Source organism: Monodelphis domestica, chromosome 1, assembly GCF_027887165.1.
Source record: "Monodelphis domestica isolate mMonDom1 chromosome 1, mMonDom1.pri, whole genome shotgun sequence".
NCBI classification, from domain to species: Eukaryota; Metazoa; Chordata; class Mammalia; order Didelphimorphia; family Didelphidae; genus Monodelphis; species Monodelphis domestica.
Window position 1 is genome coordinate 426,422,168 of NC_077227.1, and position 16,379 is coordinate 426,438,546.

Consider the following 16,379-nt stretch of genomic DNA (forward strand, 5'->3'; position numbering starts at 1 on the left):
GCTCAGACAATCTAGTAAAAAGAATGGAACATCTTCAAATGACTAATATCTGGCATTTTGATTAGCAGTTAGGAGGCACAGTTGGTAGCTCCTTGGACTTGGAGTCAGGAAGACTTTAGTTCAAATCTTGCTTCAAACATAATAGTTGTGTGACCCTGGGTAAGTCATTTAATTTCTCCTAGCCTTGAAGCTAAGACTCATCTGGAAAGTGAGAATAATAATATTATATTATATTATTGCATATATTTAATATTATATTAATATATAATATAAATATAATATTAAATAATAAAAATTATAAGTTACACCCTGATTTATAGCATTTGTTGATTTCTATGATGAAAATGCTCACACTGAAGACTTAACACATCATTCTCTCGCATGTAAATGATCACAAAACTTATTAGATAATTTTGATTAAATGAAATATAAAAGTTTTTGTTTGAACAAAATCGAGGAAGCTAGAATGAGAAAGGAAGTCGATGATTGCAGGAAAGATCTCTCTATCAAATATCCTTGAAATCCAAAATATATAAGCAACTAACCCAAACATATCGGACCAAGATCTATTCACAAGTAGATAAACAGTCAAAAGGTAGGGACAGACAATTCTGAAAAATATGTACGTAATAAAAACACATAAAAATTGCTTCAAATTGCTATTAAGAAGAGAAATAGGGGGGAGCTGGGTTGCTCAGGAGATTGAGAACCAAGACTAGAGACCGGAGCTCCTGGGTTCAAATCTGGCCTCAGACACTTCCTAGCTGTGTGAGCCTGGGCAAGTCACTTAACCCCCATTGCCTAGGCCTTACCACTCTTCTGCCTTAGAACCAATTCACAGTATTAATTCCAAGATAGAAGGAAGGGTAAAAAAAAGAAGAAAAAGAGAACTATAAGTCAAAATAATTCTTACATCCTGCTAATTGGAAAAGATGACAAAATATGGAAACAGTGTAGAAGGGATTGTGGAGACAGAAACATTAATTCATTAGAGCTATGAAATGGTTCAACCATTTTGAAAAGTAGTTTGAAATAATGCTAAGAAAGTGACTAAAATGTCTTTATTTGTTCCATTGAAGATAGAAACACCAAAATATTCACATCAAAGCATTTTTGTGGTAGCAAAGACCTGAAAGCAAAATAGATATTCATCAGAATAGGACAATACCAAATGAAACATGGTACATGCAAGATCAGAGGATCACAAATTTAAAGCTGGAAAGGACCTTAGAGGTCATGAAGCTGTTATTGCTCAGTTGTTTCAGTTATGTCCAACTTTTCATGATCCCATTTAGGGTTTTCTTGGCAAAGATACTGGAGTTGTTTGCCATTTCCTTCTCTAGTTCATTTTACAGATGAGAAAACTGAGGCAAACAGGTGTGAGTGGCTTGCACGGGGTCACACAGCTAGGGTTTGAGGCAGTATATAACCCCAGTTCTGATGGACTCCAAGTCCATTACTCTATTCACTAGACCACAATGCTTCTGGAATAGAATAGAATATTATTGTGCTCTAAAACACGAGGAATGTGAAGGATTCTAACAATTCTAATGAACTAATGCAAAATAAAATAAAACAAATCAGAAACACACACAGACTAAAACAACGTAAACAGAAAGAACAAAAAAAGCAAAAATGAATACTACTTAACCATAACGAGAACAAGTTTGGGCCTGGAAAAATGCTCAGAAAACATACCTTCCTTCCTGTCTTCTTGACCAAAATGAGTGCCTATCAGGGTGGAACCTTACATATACTGTAAGACTTGCCAAACCTTTGGTTTTCTCTCATGCTTTTGTTAAAGAATGGCTTGTTGGGCAGGGGAGTCAGAGAGATGTATTCAGAAAGAAAATTATATGCAGAAGAAAAACATATGATCGATCATGTGGCTCAATGGGGATATGATTAGGCTTTTGATGTTAAAGAATCACCCTATTGCAAATATGAATAACATGGAAATAGGTTTTGAACAATGGTACATGTATTACCCAGTGGGATGGTTCGTCAGTTCTGGGAGAAAAAAGAAAAAAAAGAGAAAAGGGGTGGGAAAATCATGAATCATTTAACCAGGGGAAAATATTCCAAATAAAAGGGGGGGGAGAAAGAAGATTATATGAAAAGCAAATATTTCAAAATATATTTTATTATGCGAGGGGTTATAATAGTTTGACATCAAACAACTTAAATAAAAAGTTCCCAAAAGAACTGCAAAATACAAATGGCCATTTAACATCTTGCTTCAATTCATTAATATTAAGAGAAATGCAAGTTAAAACAATTTTGTGGTTTCAGCCTCCTCCCCCAGGATTATTGAGGATCAGATGAGATAATATATGTAAAATGCTTAGTAGCACAATGCCTGGTCCATAGTAAGAACTATATAAAGCTATTATTACTATTATTACTAATACTTGTTATTATATAGCATTTTAAGGCTTACATGCTACTTCATTTAATGTTTTGTTGATTAACTAGACTTAAGGAAGTGGTGGATAAATGGATGGATGTGAATGAGAAGAGAAAGAAAAGGAATAAACATTTATACGGTACCTGCTCTGTGCACATAGAGGGCAGAAGAGTGAGGGTCCAGTTGAGATTAGACAGTATCCATTTGTAGTGGCCCTAGCAGGCTTAGTTATGAGATTTCCACCAGCTCCCCTCAGCAGTGGATAAGTAAAGGACTTGAATAAGAAGTTACACTTACTTGTTTGTCTTTTTTATATGATACAAGTTGCATATTGCCAATGCTTCTGTATCACCTTTTATATTGCTTTAAAGACTATGTGCACATAGTAGGTGCTGTATGTTCCCTTTCTTCCCCCTCATTCACATTTTCTCCATCACTTCCTTAAATCTAGTTAATCAACAAAACAATAAACGAAGTAGCATGTACAGTGTTTTGCAAGCCTTAAAATGCCATATAATTATATTTTAACATAACATTTGATATATAATGTATTGTAATATACTGGATTATTCTAATATCATACAATATTAGATTAATGTATAATGTAATATTTAATATTAATAATTAACTTTAATAATAGCTTTATGGTTCTTACTATGGGCCAGGCACTGTGTTTAAGCATATTACATATATTATCTCATTTGATCCTCACAATAATCCTGGGGGAGAGAGCAGTAATTATTTTCCCCATTTTACAGATGCCAAAGGACTATTATAATAACCCTACGATGTGAGCAAGTCACGTATTATTTTACAGAAGAAAAAACTGAGGCTCGGGAAGGTGAAATGGTAAGCCAGGGACATAAAATCAAACTCCTAATACCAAGGGCGGTCTTCTGTTATCTTCAGTGACCTAGGAAAACGTTTGTCTGGTCTGCCTGCATCTGGCAGACCCATCCCTCTTATCTTCCCAGGGCTCGACAGGAGAAGAACCCTCCCTGATTAAGGTTTTGCTCCTAAATTTCTACGCCAGCTCCTCCCTCAGTGAGCTTGGCTGGAGCCACTGCTGATGACAGGAGGCTGACGGGAGGCACCAGCCTGGTGGCGGCTCCCAGCCGCATCTCAAGGGGCAGTAGCTGAGCTCAACGGGGGCTAAAGGCAGAGCTGGAGCCAAGGGAGGAACCCGATAGCTCCCTGGGGTCCCTCTTCTCCCACTCAGCCTGTGAATCTGACAGTCTTGGCAAAGGGCATGTGATAACGAGCTTCCTTTTCATGGAAGGGAAGGGAAGAAAAAGCAAGGGTAGGTTTGGTTGTAGACAGCCCTGTAAGAGGCCAGTGGAAAAGGTCAGAGCCTAAGAATCAAGAGGACTTGGATCTGGAAAGGCTACTTGATACAGTGGAAAGAGCACCAAACTGGATATCAGGAGAGGTCCAAGTTCAAATACTGCCTCCGACAATAGCTTATGAATTAGCTAATTTAGCCTCTGTTTTCTAATCTGTAAAATGAGAATAATAATACCCTCCTCAAAAGTCTATGGTAAAGTTGAATTGCTTGTTGGCTATGGAAGGAGGCAGGAGGAAGGGAGGGAAAGAATATGAATCATGTAACCATGGAAAAATACTCTAAATTAAATAAATAAATAAATAAGCCTATGTGAGAAGCAAATTAGATTATGGTGTTTAAATATAATTAATAATATAATTATTATTAATTCAATTAGAATGCATTTTATTAACAAATTCTTAAACCATATAGTATTTTATATTATTAACACTGTTTATTATATTATAAAATAAATATATTATTATTTACAAACCTTAAAGTGCCTTTAAAAAGTCAATGATTTTGTACACAGTAACTGAAATATTGTGAGACAATCAAATGTGATGGGCTTTGCTACTAACAACAATACAATGGTCCAGGGCAATTCTGAGGGACTTATGAAAAAGAATGCCATCCACCTCCAGAGAAATAACTATTGGAGTAGAAACGCAGATGAAAACATGATTTATCACTTGTTTATTTGGGTTTATGATATGGGTTTTACTAGATTATTCTCTTACAAAAATGAGTAATATAGAAATATGTTTTGTGTGATAGTACACATATAACTCAGATTGAATTGCTTGTCAGTTCTGGAAAGGGTAGGGAAGAAGGAAGGGAGACAACATGAATCTTATAACTTTGGGAAACTTATGTGTAAATTTGTTATTGGAATAAAATAAATATAAAAATTTTTAAATGATTCATTAATATTAATAAATAATATAATAAGAATAAAATTAATAAGAATAAAAATTAAAAGTCAATGATTCTTAGGGGCATCTAGGTAGCACAAAAGATAGAGTGCCAAGCCTGGAGTCAGGAGGTTCAAATCTGGCCTCAAACTTCCTAACTATGTGACTCTGGGCAAGTCACTTAACCCCAATTGTGCTCTTCTGCCTTGGAATCAATACTTAGCATTGATTCTAAGACAGAAAGTAAGAAGTTTGGTGGGTTTTCTTTTTAGTCAATGATTATTCATCTTAAGTTCTAGCTGCAAAGAATCCAAATTTTAATTTCCTACGTCTCTGCAATTGAGACCCAAAGTACCCAAGTCACCTCTTTGAGAAGAACTTACAGGACATTAGCGATGGAAAGGACCTTAGAATATTGAATGTTCCAACCAGAAAGGGCTTTATAATAGAGAATACTGGGTAATACAAGGATAATAATGATAACTTCATAGATTAAAAAGCTGAGGTTAGTGATGCTCCAGTCACACAGTGGATATGTGTAAAGCCAGAACAAAAACCTAGATCTTCTAACTCCAAAACCAGCCTTCTTTCTGCTACACCACGAGAACACAGACTGTTAGAACCTGGAATGCCAGAACATAGTGCCAAAGCTAACAGGAACCTTAAAACATAGGGTGCCAGAGCTGGAAGGAACTTTGAAGAATGTTTAGTCGATTTAAAATTGAGTAAACTCTACGTTGGAGTTCTGCCTGAGCTCAATGCTCGAATAATCTCAGCTCTTCTATGGAGGTGAACTGGTTCTTCCTTTTCCAAATGGCTTTTTGTCTTATAACTAGCGCCCAGTGGAGGTGCTGCTGAGGAGTAGGAGGCAGGGGAACAGCTGTGGCAGTGTCAGGTCACAGGCTAAAGGGATGGTGGGATAGGGGAGCAGGGAGGGGAGGCTTCAGGGTGTGCCAAGGCGCCTATCACCCTCCCAGAGCACATCCCCCCACCCCTGCTCACTTGGCACTATCATTCCCTATTGAAACTTGATCTATCATGTCCCATCTGACTAGATGGAGACAGCTGCTAGGCAGAGGATTCAGAAGCTAAAACCAGGACAGTGGAAATGTGATAGAATGGAAAGGACATTGGACAGGGAGTTGGGAAGATAATAATAATAATGTTTTAATTGAAATTTTTATTTAATTAATTTAGAATATTTTCCATGGTTATATGATTCGTGTTCTTTCCCTCCCCCCCATAGCCAACATGTAATTCCACTGGATTTTACATGTGTCATTGATCAAGATCTATTTCCGCATTATTGATAATTGCACCAGGGTGATCTTTTAGAGTCTACATCCCCAATCATGTCCCCTCGATCCATGTGATCAAGCAGTTGTTTTTCTTCTGTGTTTCTACTCCCATGGTTCTTTCTCTGGATGCAGATAGCAATCTTTCTCATAAGTCCCTCAGAATTGTCCTGGATCATTGCATTGCTGCTAGTAGAGAAGAAGTCCATTATGTTCAATTGTGCCACAGTGTACCCGTCTCTGTGTACAATGTTCTCCTGGTTCCGCTCCTTTCACTCTGCATCAATTCCTGGAGGTCTTTCCAGTTCACATGGAATTCCTCCAGTTCATTAACAATAATAATAATAATGATAATAGGAAGGTCATAATAAGAATAGGGCAGTTAAGTGGTAACAATGTATCCACTTCCTGGAATCAGGAAGATTCCTCTTCCTAAATTCAAATCTGGACTTGGACTCTTACTAGCTGTGTGATCCTGGGGAAGTTATTTAACCCTGTTTCCCTCGGTTTCCAAATCTGTAAAATGCACTGGAGAAGGAAATGACAAACCACTCCAGTGTCTTTGCCAAGAAAACCTCAAATGAGGTTCCTGAGAGTCAAATGTGACTGAAAATGACTGACCAACAATAATAATTAATACTTATTTAGCACCTACTATGTGCCAGGAACTGTATTAAGTACTTTACAAATATTATCATATTTGATCCTCATAATAACCCTGGGAGAAGATGACATTATTATCCCCATTTTACAGTTGAGGAAACTGAGATAGAGGTTAAGTGACTTGCCAAGAGTCACACAGCTAGTAAGTGTCTGAAGTAGGTTTTGAAGTTGGCTCTCACTGACTTTAGGTCCAATGGAACCCATTACAGCGCCTAACTACCTAAAGGTCTAAAGTCTTTGTCCTAATTCTTCCATTAATTTACTGTGGGGCCTTGGGCAAGTCATTAATACTCTCTGGATCTCAATTCTACAAAAGAAAGCATCAATATCTATATCTACATCAGATTTAGAGCTAGATCTCAGAATTTATAAAGTGAAATTATCGGGGCTGATGATTGCAAATGGTCCCTTCCAGCTCTAACATCCCATGTTCTAGGGCCTTACATTCTAAGTTCTTTTTTTTTTTTAATTTTATGTTCAAAAGTCCCTTCTACAGTATATCTGATGTCCTATATTTTAACTTTCAAGATCTTCTAGCCTAAATACTGTACAGCGGGAGTTCTTTACCTTTTTAATGTAGCATGAAACCTTTTGCAAGTCTGGTGAAGCCTATGGACCTCAGCTCAGAATAACATCATTAAATGCATAAAATAAAACACAAAAGACTACAAAGAAAAACAATTATAATGAAATTTAGTTATTGAGATATTCAAAGTTTCAAGGTCACAGACCCTAGATGAAGAACCTCAGTTTTAGGACTTCTTCCAGCTCTAACATTAAATGTAAATGTTGCTGACCCAAGGTTATACAACTAATAATAATAGCTAATGTTTATATAGCTCCTTCTATGTACCAAGCACTTTGCAATTATTATTTCAAATGACTCACACAATAACCTTAGAAGGTATGTGCTACTATTAGCCCCATTTTGCAGATGAGGAAACAGAGACAAACAGAGATTAAGTAATTTGCCTCAGATTACACAATTAATAAGTATCTGAGTCTGGATTTGAACTCAGATCTTCCTGATTCTCACCTAACTCTCTATCCACTTCACCACTCAAATGCCTCAGCTACTAGTCAACAAGGGAGCACCAATTAATCAGTGCTTTCCACCAATACTACTTTCTCTTCTAGGCTGGACCCTAAACTTAGAGTTTTCTTCCTAGTTTCTTGAAAGATGAGAGGGGATCCTTGAACAATAATAATCTTTGTCATTATTATTTAACAAAATTTTCAAGAAAAAACACATAATAAGAAATAAATGTGTGTATATATTTGTGTATATACATATATATATACATATAAATCAGACTACATGCTGGAAATTAGGGATACAAAGATGAAAAACACTACCATTCCTGCCCTCAAGGAGCTCACAGTCTATAGGGAAAATGTAGCATATTCTACAGATGAGTAGCATACAAGGTAGAGTGTGACTAGGACAAAGGAGAGGTACAGAAAAAGTTCTATGAGAAATATAAGGAGGGAATGATATTTTTAGAGGTAAGGAAAGAAATAAGAAAGGTTTCATGGAAGGTTAGAGGGAGTCATGTGTCAGAACGGAGCCTTGAAGGAAGGGAAGGACTTAAACAGATGGGAGTGGAAGGGAGTAATGGAAAATTCATTTCAGACTCAGTTAGCATGTGCAAAGAGGCAGAGATGAGAGAAGGACAAAGGGAAGAGAGTAGTACAGTTTGACTGGAACACAGAATATGTGACGGGGCTAATAAAAATTCAATAATTTAAATTGTATTTAGGAGGTATGGGGGCACCCTGGACTTTTTTAAAATAGTGATTCAGAGGAAGGAATTAGGAAAATTACTCTAGCAGCTCATGGAAGATAGGTGGAGAATGGATGATCTCAGCCATCCCTCTCAACACCACCATCACCAACCCCCAAGCAAAATTATGCCTTAAAGTTGGCATTGAACAGTTTGCCTTGATAAACTTTAAGGTTGCTTCTAGTTAAGTCCTATGAACTTATACGCCCCTCCTATTGGGACTCCCACCAGCACCGAACTCCCCAGATACAAGAGCAAACCCTGAAGGAATGGGTAGTATTAAAGAAAGTTGGCATGTAAAGAGAAATCAGATAGGGTTGGGCCTCATTAGTCACCCATCATCCCCCCTGGCAATACTGAACTGGTGGGTGAGGGATAGGGAGGGTAGGCAAGAACAATCTACTTACCAAGTGGAAAAGGATGAACCATTGGGAAAGCCAAGTCATTTTTCAGTTTCTTGGAAGATACTTCTGTTCCTGTTTCATAGAAATCATTATTCCTTGGGATCCAGCAACCCCCAAAAAGAATAGCATTCATCATGTGTCCAGTCAGAGTTCTCTGCCAGGGTATCTGGCAAGAGGTCTTCTGAATTCACTTTCCCTCTCCCCCAACCTCTCTCTTTCCTGAGCAGTGCAATCTGCCTACCTCCTACAATGTCATAAAGACCTATTCCAAAGGGGAATAACTTCCACCACTTTCCATCTGCCACTTCCTAGATCTCTGAGTCATTTAAGTTCTCTGTATCTGTTTCCTTTTGAACTTCAGTTTCTTGTCAAATGAGGGCATTTTCATCTCACCCTGTAAACTGGCAAAGGGAGGGTCAATGTTGTAAAGGTGGTAGGAAGATGGCCACACTACTATACTGTTGGAATGAATTCAATCAATCAGCCAATCAACAAGCACTTATTAAGTGACTACTACATACCAGGCATTGCCCTAGGTAATGGGAATAGAAATACAAAGAATGAAACAATTCCTACTTGCAAGGAACTTTCATTCAAATGGAGAAGTTTGGTCACTTTAGATATCAATTTGAAATTATTCATTCATCTGTTTGTTCGACAAGAATATATTAAAATTATTCTGTGTGCATTATGCTATATTATGGAGATACAAAGACTAAAAAAAAGTTTCTTCCTTCAAGAAACTTAGTTTGGAGAAAAATAATATGTGTTTTGTAAGACCATGGGACAAAGCCCTTTTCCAGCCATTGATAGACACATCTGCATATGAAAAATCTGGAAATGTTATTAGGAATGCAGAAGAGAAGATAACATTACCACCTTTGCTTATTGGTGTAGGGTGTGTTGCTCATGTACTTTACACATGTCCACAAGGGTTGTTTAAATTCAGCTCTTAGAGAGGCATTGATAAATATCTCTGGAATCTTATTTACCCTTCTTCAAGGAAGACTTGCTATTTCCTTCTCCAGCTCATTTTACAGATGAGAAAACTGAGGCACCCAGAATGAAGTGATTTGTCCAGGGTCACCTAACTAGTAAGTATCTGAGGCCACATTTGAACTCAGAAGAATGTATCTTTCTGAATCCAGGCCTGGAACTCCATCCACCATATTCCCTAGCTGCCCTTAAACATAGTTAGATGACACAGAATAGGTGGCAATGCCTTAACTGTATATGTGTTGTAAAGGCCAGTAGGACTTCTTTCAGCCTTATCAAGGCCAGTAGGACTTCTTTCAGCCTTATCAAGGGGAATGCTAACCTCCGGTCCTTTCATACAATGCAAGGAGGAAAAGGGAAAGGATAACCCCAAGCTTACACCCACAGGATCACCTCCTTCCCACTGAATGCTAGTTACACAAAAGACCATCACAAATAGTTAAAAGTGAGTAGACATATTTATCCAAGCAGATAGCCAACAAAAACCAGAGTTCTATAGATCATAACAGAACAAAAGATGCCCAGAATGAATGAACTCTCCCACTAGAAACAAAATGGTTTAACTGAAACGTCTTGATCTAACCCAATGGGAAATTCTTCTAAGTCTCTAGGGAGGTAAGCTAAAAATCAGGGACATGTTGAGGTAGCAACTCCTTAACATGTAACACTTACCAATATTTTTTTTTTCTCTTCTTCCCCAGAGTCAGTCCAGAAAGGAGTCTGGAATGCATATGTCCTCTCTCAAAGAAGAAAGGAAGAATGTCTTCTCTCTAAAGCTCTTGAACTAGATCTATTCCCCACATAGGCATGCAATGTCAAGTCATTATTCTCTTCATCAATAGGGGAGAGTCTTATGCAAAATTCTCCATGCCTGAAGTCTACATTACATTTATCTCTGTGATTTGTTTCCCCACCCAATTATGACACGTGAGAATAGAAGATATTTAGGGTTCAAAAACTAGGGAATCTTGAACTCCAAAGGTAGTTGGTAGCTATTAGACAAACAATATTATTTTGTTTTCAGCTAGTCTTCAGAAACTGAAAATTGGGAAGTGTATTTCATGTTCACCATAAACATAGAGTAAAGTCTCTAACAGAAGGACCCAACACCTTGAAGGAGTCCAAAGAAAATACTATCTGAATGCATTAGTTATCTGGCAAGACCCTTATTTTTGTTCTAAAGAGCCTGGGCCCTAGTCTTCTTTAGTTCTAAAGAACTCATGATTTTTACTGTTTTCTGTGCAAGGGTTTCTATGTTTTCTAAAAGTCTATGGTCTTTAGACTATAGGAACTTCTGCTCTTGACTTGAAAAGAAAAGACCAAAGGTTTCAGCTAATTCAGAGCCTAGTAATGATGGGTATCTGGTTCAGCAGTGTCTGATGAAGCATCAGTTGGCAGAGACCGCAACAGGAAGTATATAGCCACGACCAGTCTAGCAGACCAGAGATATGAGTTGTTCTTCCATGAGTGGTCCTGAGTTTTATGTGATCCCCACATATGATGCCCTGGACATGTGCACCCTGGCCATACATGCCTTCTACCCATGTGGTTCTCAAAGTGTATTCCCTCCATGCGGGGGGCACAGTGGATAAAGAGACACCTCTGGAGTCAGGAAGCCCTGAATTCAAATCTGGTCTCAGACTTACTAGCTTCATGACTCTGGGTAAGTCACTTAACCCTGTTTGCGGAAATGGCAAACCACTCCAGTGTCTTTGCCACAAAAATCCTAAATGGGGTCAGGAAGAGTCAGACACAACTGAAACAACTCAACATTAATTTTTTCTCAGCACTGGTGTTTAACATAGTTATGGGAGAGTAAATCCTAGAATTATAAAGGGTATATCTTGTTGCTCCTTTTATTGGCATACTGTCTATAACTGGAAGAACAATCCCCACTCACAGATTCATCCATATTTTTCTCTATTCCTCATCTCCTAGAAAATAGAGTAGATACCAGAAAAATCTGACTTGACAGGAATATCCAAACTCAAATCCTGGTTCTCCTATTTACTGGCTATGTGACAGTAGGCAAGTCACTCTCTTCTATTGACCTCCTTTGTAAAATTTAAGCATTAGACTGAATGGTCTCAGTCATATGATCTATGACCTACATCCTATGAGCTATGATCTCTTGAAGGCATTATTCATTAGTCTGGTAACAGGTAAAAAGGATACTGGGCACACTCTAAAGATCAAATAGGCACAAGTTGTGAACAGGCAATTTTCAAAAGGGGAAATTCAACCTATGAACAACCACATGAAAAATATTTTAAATCAGTGATACTAAGAGGAATAGATATTAGAAAACTCTGAGCTTCTCATCATGCCAATCAGATGAGCAAAAATTACCAGACAGACAGAGACAGAGACAGAGAGAGACTGAGAGACAGAGAGACAGAGAGACAGAGAGAGAGTGAGAAAGAGACAGAGAGTGAGAGAGAGATTACTATTGGAAGGACTGTGAGAGAGCAGATATACTAATGTTCTGTGGTGAGGTTGTGAGTTAGTCCTACCATGTGCATATCCTTTGACCCAATATAGATATATACCTCAAAGATATAAGATCAGAGCCAAAGATTTGGGAGAGACCTTAGAGATCATCTAGTAAAACCTGCTCGTTTTCTTTAAGATATGGAAACTGGGGGCAACTAGGTGGCTCAGTGGATTGAAAGCCAGACCTAGAGATTGGAGGTCCTGGTTTCAAAATTGGCCTCAGCTGGGTGATCCTGAGCAAATCACCTGGCCCCCATTGCCTAGCCCTTACCACTCTTCTGCCTTGGAACCAATACACAGTATTGATTCTAAGAAGGAAGGTGAGGGGATGAATAGATAGATGATAGATAGATAGATAGATAGATAGATAGATAGATAGATAGATAGATAGATAGATAGATAGATAGATAGATAGACAGACAGACAGACAGACAGACAGACAGATAGATAGATAGATAGATAGATAGATAGATAGATAGATAGATAGATAGATAAAAGTTGTAGAAACTGAGGCATAAAAAGGATAAGTAACTTGTCCAAAGTCCCATGGGTAGTTAGTGGCAGAGCTGGAATTTTAATCCAGTCATCTGATGTCTCGAAAACCAGAATTCTTTCCACTGCTCCATGATACAGAGGGGAAGGAGCAAAAGTGTGCTGGAGTCAGCTCATACCAAAAAGAACCAGATTGTTAAATTGTCAGTGAGAGCATTTACACCTCAAAAATCAGCAAATGCTATAAAAATAGGGGATTGATTTTTTTTATTTCATTGATTGTCTAGACTTGAGAAAGTGATGGAGAAAAGGTGACTAATGGAGATTAGATTTTAAAATATGCTATGTTGTAACACAATGATCCAGGACAAATCTGAAAGGCTTACAACAAAGAATGCTATCCACCTCCACAGAAAGAATTGTTGGAGTCAAATCACAGATGAAAGCATGTGATTTTTCACATTTGCTTATTTGTGTTTTCCTTTGGAGGATATGATTTTATGAGTATTCTCTAACAACAATGACCAATATGGAAGTAAGTTGTTTTTTTTTTTAAACCCTTACCTTCTGTCTTGGAGTCAATGCTGTGTATTGGTTCCAAGGCAGAAGAGTGGTAAGGGCTAGGCAATGGGGGTCAAGTGACTTGCCCAGGGTCACACAGCTGGGAAGTGTCTGAGGTCAGATTTGAACCCAGGACCTCCCATCTCTAGGCCTGGCTCTCAATCCACTGAGCTACGCAGCTGCCCCCCGGAAGTAAGTTTTGCATGATAATCCATGTATAACCTCAATAAAGTGTTTATCATTTCCAGGAAGGGGAAGGGAAGGAAGGGAAGGAGATAACTGGGATCTTATACATTCAGAAAACACATGTTGAAAATTGTTATTACATGTCATTAGGAAAATGAATTTTTTTAATGTGCTATTGGACATTTTTTTTTAATCTAGAAAGCCAGTTGTTAAATTTTTACCAGTATGCCCCTAGAAAAAAGCAAAATATGCATGAAAATATTTATAGCAGCATTTCTGTCTATAGTAAAGAACTGAAAATGAAGTAGGTGTCCATCAACTAAGGAATGGCCAAACAAAGTATGGTATTTTAATGTAATGGGCTATTCTTGTGCCAGAAGGAATTATGAAAAGGAGAGATTCATTTGAGACTTATAAGAACTGAGGTGATACCAAACCAGTAGGACAGCTTATTCAATGACCACAATAATATAAAAGAAAACAATTTTAAGACTTAAGAACTTGATCAATGAAATGACAAGAAGAGGAATTCAAAATATTGAAGTAATCTCCATTAATTTTATCAGAAGACTAACAATAAAGCACGCTTCCCCCATCTCTTGGCAGCGGTGATGGGTTGAAGGGCAGAATGAGCCCTACATTTTCAGACATTGCTAATGTGTGAATATGTTTTGCTTAATGATTTCTACAAGAAAGGACTTTTATTTGGAAAGGAACAGAGGTGTGAGTGGGAATGGGTGGGTAGTGATATTGATGCTAAGAAAAGAAAGGAAAAAAGCACCCGTGAAATATTTTTTAAAAGTATACAGAAGGGAAGCAGCTAGGTGGCTTAGTGATAGAGAGACAGGCCTGGAGTTGGGAGGTCCAGGGTTCCATTTTGGCCTCAGACACTTCCTAGCTGTGTGATCCTGGACAAGTCACTTAAATGCAAATGCCTACCCTTTACCATTCTTCAGTCTTGGAACCAATACTTGGTATCAGGTAAGAGATGTGGTTTTGGGGTTTTTTTAAGTACATAGAAGGAAGAAGGAAATTCAGAAAGACAAGCAAAGATGATCTAGTATTTACATTAAATGTAATATGCACTTAAGTGTAGTGTAACAAGGTTCCAGAGCATCTCTTCCTAAATATGGTTCACTATGTGGGAGTTTGGGGACTACTTCAAGAAGGAATGATTCAAAGCTAGAGGATTTGTCTTCTGAGATGATGAGAATCCCCTTGTTGGCTTCCAAATGAAAGATGCTGAAGATTTAGTGGACCTTTAACGAGAGAAGTTAGCTTTTGGCTGGACTTTCTTTTAAATAGTCCACTAAGACATCAGTAGCAACTTACCTAGGTTGCCGCCTCGAAGGATGAACACCACTCTCACAAGTTCTAGGGTACCTTCACCCTTAAATCTAAACCATGGCCCCCAACTGGTGAACATTTTTTTTAACCTTTACCTTCTTAGTATAGATTCTGAGTTGGAAGAGCAGCAAGTGCTAGGCAATTGGGGTTAAGTGACTAGCTCAGGGTCACACAACTAGAAAGTATCTGAGGCCAGATTTGAACCCAGATTACCCACCCACCCCTCTCTCCAGGTCTGGTGCTCTATCCACTGTGCTACCTAGCTACCTGTTCCAAGAAAATTTTTCGCACTTTGTAATAAGATTCAGGATAAAGAGGCATCTTTATAGTAATTTAACACCGTATTACCTGACACTTTCTAGGACTAGACCAACTCTGGAAAAGGGCGAAGAATTGGTTGGTCAGAGGCTAAATAACTCCAAGAATTCTCTGTGATAGGACCAAGGTTTCCCTCACCCCTGCCATTTGCCCAAAGCTATTTCTGGGACCCAACTGGCCACTATTTCCCTTCTTAATTATCTCAAGGCATAAAAAGTCCCCACCCACATGGACTTGGTGGATGCCTGAAGACCATGAATGTCACCATACCCTTCCTTGCTGACCAGATATATTTCTATGTAGAGAAAAGGGGGTCTGAATCTATCAGATGCTAAATGCAACTACATCCTTATTAGAGAGTCTTGCCCTGCTAGAACTAAATAAACCTTCTTTTATTGAGAGGGGGATGGGAGGAGGAGAGGGAAAGAACATGAATCATGTAACCATGGGGAAATATTCTAAATCAATCAAATAAATAAACTTAAAAAAAAAGAAAGGGAAGTGATCTACCCAAGAACATATAGTAAGAGTCAGAGTTAAGACTTGAACTTACGTTAACATATCTTGAGATTTTAGAGCTTAGATCCTAGAATGCCAGAACTGGGAGGGTTCTTATGTGACAATAGAACTAAGAAGTACAGAACTGGAAAGAATCTTGGGATGTTAATTCATCTAGTCCATTTTATTGACTAGGAAACAGGCTCAGAGAGGGGCTGCCAGTGACCTGCCTAAGGTCATACAGTTAATAAGTTGGCAAAGCCAAGGCCAGAGCTTTCCTTCAATGAAACTCACTTTCCCATCCCTCCCCAACCTTCTTCCAAACCCTTGCCCTACTAGGGTAGCTCCTGCCAGCTGGAGTGTTCTTGTTTCCAGGAGGGTGGCACCAATTGTGGTCATGGCTGCACAAAGGTCACATTGTTTTCTCCCTCCCTCCTCCTTTGGTGCCTAAAATAGAGCTAAATTGCCGCCGTAGTGTCTTGCAGAAACCGTGAGAGTTGGGGGCCGGGGGAGCTATAGAATGAGTCACAGCCTGGGAAGCTTTGCTTGGGACAGGTCCTCCTCCCTTTCCCCACCCACTGTGAGGTCTCAGAGAATTCTCTGGAGGGGATGGTTCTCAGGACCAAGAATAGGAAGGGCTTGGCTCAGAATCCACTACCAGGGTCCTGTTACTTTGTCTGCTTTCTGTCTCTCTCCC

General features: G+C 38.5%; 1 long non-coding RNA gene and 1 pseudogene across 1 annotated transcript in view; both read right to left on the reverse strand.

The window, feature by feature from the left end:
• The window catches only part of LOC103103192 (uncharacterized), a 42,522-nt gene extending 26,687 nt beyond the window's left edge, over positions 1-15,835 (reverse strand). Inside the window, exons 1-2 of the long non-coding RNA XR_458136.3 lie at positions 15,738-15,835; positions 8,795-8,863 (exon numbers count right to left, since the gene is read on the reverse strand). This is a non-coding gene — a long non-coding RNA (uncharacterized LOC103103192). The remainder of the gene's footprint in view (positions 1-8,794; positions 8,864-15,737) is intronic.
• LOC130456776 (U6atac minor spliceosomal RNA) lies at positions 9,976-10,131 on the reverse strand (annotated as a pseudogene).
• Positions 15,836-16,379: the final 544 nt, after the last annotated feature.